Source organism: Molossus molossus, unplaced genomic scaffold, assembly GCF_014108415.1.
Source record: "Molossus molossus isolate mMolMol1 unplaced genomic scaffold, mMolMol1.p scaffold_m16_p_3, whole genome shotgun sequence".
NCBI lineage: Eukaryota > Metazoa > Chordata > Mammalia > Chiroptera > Molossidae > Molossus > Molossus molossus.
Window position 1 is genome coordinate 71472160 of NW_023425366.1, and position 6198 is coordinate 71478357.

Consider the following 6198-nt stretch of genomic DNA (forward strand, 5'->3'; position numbering starts at 1 on the left):
TGCCTTTGCTTTTTTGTCATAGATCAGTTAAAAATACTTGAATGGGATTATTTCTGGGACTTTATCTGTTCCACTGATCTATTTGTCTATTCTTTATTATTGTAACTCTATAGTGCTTTTAATAAAAAATTTATCTTTATTGTTGAAAGTATTAAAAATGTCCTTCCTTTTTTCCCCCATTGACACCTTCCTCTCTGCTCCCATCTCCCTGCATTCACCACACAGTTGTCTGTGTGCACTGGCTATGCATATATGCATATAAGTTCTTCAGTTTATCTCTTCCCAAACTCCTTTCCCAGCCCCTTCTCTCTAAGCTTTTAAGTCCACTAGTTTCAGTCCTCCAGCTTTGTTCTCCTTCAGTATTGTGTTGGTTATTTTGTATCTTTTGTTTCTCAATATAAGCTTTGAAATCAGTTTGACAGTAACCTCAAAATAACTTACTAGGGTTTTGATTGGAATTGTGTTGAATCTGTAGATCAAGTTGGGAATTCTTTTATTTTTTTATTTCCAAGTTCCAATTGTTCCTTGCTAGTACTCTTGGCATCATAATAATAAAAATGTTGGTGTATTAGTCCAGAACTGCGAGAGAAACAGAACCAATATGATGTGTTTACATAAGAGAGAAAGATTTATTTTTAAAAATAACATAGTCAAACAATACAGAAAAAAAATGAAAAGATAAAACTATGTATCATTAAAATTATGTATCATTAAAACATGATATGCAGATACATATCAACTCATACTAAAGATATATACTCTCCATACATTTTTCAGATCTGTTAGCTGTTAGTTTATCCTAAAACAATATTTATAAATCAGCATGGCCTTTTAAACATTACATAACATTTCCTCCTATAAAAAGTTGTGGCATAAAAATAATATTACAATTTGAAGTGTTTAGTGTTTGTGCTTTATTTTCATTTGAGTTCAAAGTTTTTTGTTTGTTTGTTTTTTAATTGGTAGTGTTCTAATTATAAAAACTTTGTATTTAGCTTAAGATTGTGAATGTTTAAATGTTCACTGAAGGAAGAGTCCATGGGTTTTTTTTTTTATAAAGATTGTTTAAAAAAAAATAAAATATACAACAATAATTTTTTCTTTTTAAATGTGCTAAGCACATTTTACAAATGTAAACCACAAATTTATCAACTTGGTGGTTAATATGTAAGAAATCTGGTAAAATTCTCAGCAGGCTAAACTCAAGATGTCAACAGGGCTATATTCCTTTCTGGGAGCTTTGAGGGCTAATACATTTCCTTGCTCATTTAGGTGGTAGGCAGAATTCAGTCCCTTGTTATTGTAGGATCAGCGTTCTTATTTCTTTGCTGGCTAATAATTAAGCCCCAAGTTTTAGGTGCCACCAACATTTCTTAGTTCATGGTCCCCCTATCTCCTTTTAAACACCAGCACAGTGACCCTGACCGGTTTGGCTCAGTAGTTGAGCATTGGCCCATGGACCAAAGGGCAAATACCTTGGTTGCAGATTGGTCCCCGGCCCTGGACAGGGTCCTGCAGGAGAAAACTAATCTCTCTCTCTGCCTCCCACACACTCTATCTGAAGATAAATAGAAAAATATCCTCATGTGAGGATTAAAAACAAAACAAAACAAAAAACCAGTACAGTGGATTGGCTACAAGACCTCATTCTATTGACACCAACATCATTCTAGAATGAACCAAAGTGTTTACAGCTTTATATTTCTGACTCAGACACACCCATGCACTCACACTAAGGATAGATAACTGAGAGAGACAAAGATAGAGAGATATAGTTTATTTTACATAGCATATACTTAACATAGCATTTGTGATATCCATTTCATTTATGTTAAATAATGTATTTAAAACTGGAAGAAAAGGGGTATTTAAAAAGTTTTTGTAAAATAAAGAAAAAAAATTTAATTTATTTCCAAGATTGGGTTTAATTTCTAAAATGGCACTGTTAGTTTGAAAATTTCTAGATTAAGTGTCATCTTTCTGGGAAAATGATGGCATGATAATTATATAACTATTATTTCAGTTCTATAGACAAAAAGAGTACTGCATATTTATGTCACTGAGTTTGGAATTCATTATGAGGTGTAAGCTAAGACATATAAAGGGAACTTGTCTAGATTTCAAAAGGATTATTATGCAAAGCATAACTTCACCCCAAAACAAAACCCCTATACATAGAGATGTTACCTTAGGTATTGGTGATATGTAAACTATCTGACAGTTTGAATAGCTAACTGAACAGAATGTCTTAGTAAAGAAGAAATACTAATTCTGAAAAAAAACAAAAAAAACAAAACACATTTCAGGTTATAAATTAGGTGACTTTGGGCAAATTAGAAGCAACAGTCCTTTTAGGAGACAAGACTATGGGAGAAGAATCCACAGTCCTTGAGTAGACATTCAGGACAGCATGGAGAACTCAGGCCCAAGGGATGGCTGAGCCATGCAAAGTTCACAAAAGCAGAACCAGTTGTCATACCCTCCTCAGATCCCAGTGACTCAGCACATTCAGTAACGTAAGGTTATTTTTCCAACCCCAAAGAGAAAAGAGCTGATTATGTGGCCAAAGATTGAGGATTATAGTGATGTTCACACCAAAAGCAAATTTGCATCTCCCTGTCTTTGGGGCTGTTGGCAAGTAAGTGTCATGGACTATATCCATATAATTAACAAAGAGTATGCAGTACAGAAAAGCAGAGTCTTGTATACCATTGAAACTTGAATTAACAAAATTAGACAAAAGCAAATAAAGCAAAATAAAGAAATACAAACTTCACTTTCTGCATACCACCACCATTTTCTTTGGAATCTGCAATAGCATGAAAAAGTATCACAGGTATTCCATATCCCAAAATGTGTGACTAAGAGTAGAAAAAGAGTCCTGAAGAGACCACTCTACTAGAAAGGTAATCTCACTGACATGGTGAATAGAGAACAAGTGTGGTACCAATCCAACTGTTAGCATGTAAACCCCTTCTAAACTTAGAAAAGAGAGAAATAATGGAGAAGGAACTATATGGAAGTCACTGATTACCTAACATCTAGAGTAGAGAGGTGGGGGTAGAAAAAGGCAGAGACAGAGAGAGACAGAGAGAACTGTTTTGACCTTAGGTTGTCAATAATTTACTAATAAAAGCAGAAATTGGGGCCTAATACCTAAGTACATGTATGAAAATAACGTTTTTTGATTGAAATGTTACTCTGATCTATAAAAACCTTCACAGCAACATATAGACTGGTGTTTAACCAAATATTTGGGTACTATGGACTAATAAAGTTGGCACATAAAATCAGCACAGATTTTAAGATGCTTAAAATTCTTGTTAATGACCTTACAAAATACTGAGAATTATTTATGAAAGCCTTTTAACTAGAAATCAATGATCAGGAAAAACAGGAGGCATGTTAATGAGAAATTTCAACTGTTCACCACTAGGCAACTCAGTCTCTTTTATTTTTTCTGAACTAAATATCTAGTTTTTAAAAATATATTCTAAATTAATTCATTTTGCTCATATAAATATGCATAAAAGCTTCACTGATTTTTGTTCAGTATGTATATTCATTGTCCTTTTGTTACTATTTTTTTGTCATCCATAATAAGCAAATGAAATAACAATAGACGGATGATCTTGACTCTTGGTATAATATACAATTATAAATATAATTTCTGGAACAACAGGAAAAATCCCATTATTGCCATTCTCAGTTCTTCCCCACTATCTAACCCCACCACACATAGTATTATTTGCATTTATTACTTGGTCTCTATTTAAATATGAATGTCTTTATTAAAGGCAATTCTTACACACTGTTAGTCAAATATTCTTCAGCTTACAATATCCATTTGAAATGTTCTCTGAGATATCTTTTAACTACTGCTAGTCAAATATACTCCAATTTGGAATGGGACTTCAATTGCTCATGTTCCACATTTTAATTGCTTATAAACCTATATCTCCTTTGGTTCTATAGTCCTAAATCTTGCTGTTTCATTTCCTACAGCAAAGACCCCTGAAACAAACAGATACACTATTCCTCACATGTTTTGGGAAATCCTCAAAGCCCCACCTTATTACCTAGCAATATATTTTTTGTGTTCTACTTTTATTGTGTTTCCATGCTCACTGGTGATGGGAGCAACTCTCTAGTAGAAATAGAGCAACTAACAGGCTAAATATTACCCCAAACGGCTCTCTTGTTGAATAGTAGTACCTTACAAGGCAATTCTCTTTGTCACTATCTAGAGAGCTTATTGTGTAGGGGTATAATTTTTTAATCTTAGAGTGCTTTCTAAGTCTTTTATATCTGACTTAGCAAATTTCTTTCTGCTCTTTTATCTTTCTTTTCTCATATTGCTCAATCCAATCATCCACTTAATTTCTTCTTTAACATAACCCCTTTCCTTTTGTATTATTTTCAATTCATCATAATAGAAGCAAAGAGAAACAGTAGTATAAATGTTTAAGGATAAAATAATTATTTGTGTAGGTTTATCTCTTTTTAGATATATACATCCATATAATTGCTTTTATATTTATAGTATACAAATAGTATCTCTGGGAAATATTGCTTTGATGTATATATTATGACATGGAACAGTTGTATGTAAATTTAACTTTGTGAAGCAGACATTTTAAATGATTTATTAATGTTTATTATTTAAACATTTTAAAGAAAAATAATATTGAGGTCATTATTAACTGGCACATTTGTGATGGATATAACCTCCAGAACACTTGTTTTCCAGCAAAATGGATTGAAATTAAAACAGACAAATACACACACACACACACACACACACACATATAGTTACATGCCAGTACTATGACTTTATTTTAAAAATTATAAGAGTTGTTAATACCAGACTCACCTACTCTGATAGTAATGATTAGGAGGCATTAAGCAACAATTGTTTCGTCTCTCTTCATAATTTTGGTTTATTCCACAACTTTTAATTACTTTATCTATTTGGTCCTTGCATGTATTTGACTTTGCAATCCTTCAAGTAAATAATTATATTAAAGGATACACAATTTATGATTCACTTGTTAAATGGATTGAAATTTTGATAATCTGAGCTTTTGTAAAATGAATAGTTGAGTAAATAACTAAATGAAGTCCTTATGAACTAAACTTTTGAAAGCTAAGCCTAGAGATGCCCAATCTGTCAGCAGGAGAAAGTTCCTGTGGGAGAATGAATCAATAGATAATTATTGGAGGGATCCTGTGGGAATAAAGAAAAAAATGAGTCTAATTCACATCTGACCTGTGCCTCATAATATGAATAATTGATCTGCTTTCTGCATAAATACAATCATATTTTCCTACATTTTACCAGAAAACCACCATGTAAATACCTATGGCTAAACTGGGCATTGCGATTAAACACATGCTCACAAATTCGCAGCTCATGCAAATTGTCATAGTTTACATTGGTTACAATTGTGCTCCTATTATTAGAAAAACAAAGAAATACATTTAAAAATTCTATTGAAAAGATCCAAATTATCTGGGCATATTAACACCTCTTATGTAACCTAAATATAAAACTAGTTACCTCTTGGCCATATGTGTTAAATGGAGATATGAAGAAGAAAGTAGATTGGATTTATCCATTTATAATTTTTTTTTATATAGAAGAGTAAATTTACATGGAATTCTCAGAAGTAAATGGATTGTTATACTTTTTATAATTAATTTGGAGGCTAACTTAGAACCATGACAATTTGAATGTGTGTCCTTAGTATCATAGACACCAATCATGTCTGTTAAGGTGAACAGAGGTGTTTGGGCAATTGATGATTTTTGCCCACAGATACTGAGATCCCTTTGAAGATGAATTTATCCATAGAAAGCATCAAAACAGGCATATATTATCAGTTCTCTGACAATAAATAGTAGAACAAGTACAAAAAGACACTTCAAAGTACGAGTTGATTCAAGTACCCAATTAATCCCATGGTGCAATTATTCATAACCTATAGTCAAGAAGTTAAAGATGGTACTAGAAACCCACAGGGCACTTTGGAAACCATGTACTATGACATTTTTCACTCGAGATTTATTTTTAAAAGAAAGTATTATCTAGTGATTTACATATGGTATACATTTACTTATTAATTAGTCAAAATATTTATTTAGTACATACTCTTTACCAGACATTATACTTGGCATTGAAGACACAGCAGAGTACAA